The sequence below is a fragment of the Plasmopara halstedii genome (assembly GCF_900000015.1).
Source record: "Plasmopara halstedii genome assembly, contig: Scaffold_291, whole genome shotgun sequence".
Taxonomy (NCBI): Eukaryota; Oomycota; class Peronosporomycetes; order Peronosporales; family Peronosporaceae; genus Plasmopara; species Plasmopara halstedii.
Window position 1 is genome coordinate 263,984 of NW_020187212.1, and position 549 is coordinate 264,532.

The following is a 549-nucleotide window of genomic DNA, read 5'->3' on the forward strand; positions in this document are numbered from 1 at the left end:
CGAGGAAGGAATAGCCGAAGGGCTAGCTGATCTCAGACCCCTCACCATCCGCAACGAAGTCGATGACTTCTTGTCTACCAGACTGAGTGTCCTATGACAGGTTCGCGATGCGATGGCTGAAAGCCAAGACCTGCAGAAAGAATATGCAAATGAAAAAGAAAGAGGCAAAGTGGAAAGCTTTATGGTCGGAGACCTGGTTTTATTAATTTCAAAAAACCTGCCTACACATGCAGCTTCTGCTATCTTCCGGACGAAGCTTCGTCCACTGTTTATTAGACCGTTTAAGTTGTGGCCAAGCGGGACCTAGCGTATACGCTAAACCTTCCCAAACGAATGCGCACCCACCCGGTGTTTTACGTAGGCTTGTTCAAGCCGTATCGGGATCCGGCGCATGTGAACGCGGAAGCTTTGGCGCCGGAGCAGATCCCACGGGCCCTCGGCCACCCGGAAACTGAACCAGCAACTGGTTCTGAGCACGGAGTGCAGCAACTTCCATCTTCAATGGAGCCAAGCGCCCCACCGTTGCCTGCAGCGACGCATTCGCCTGCT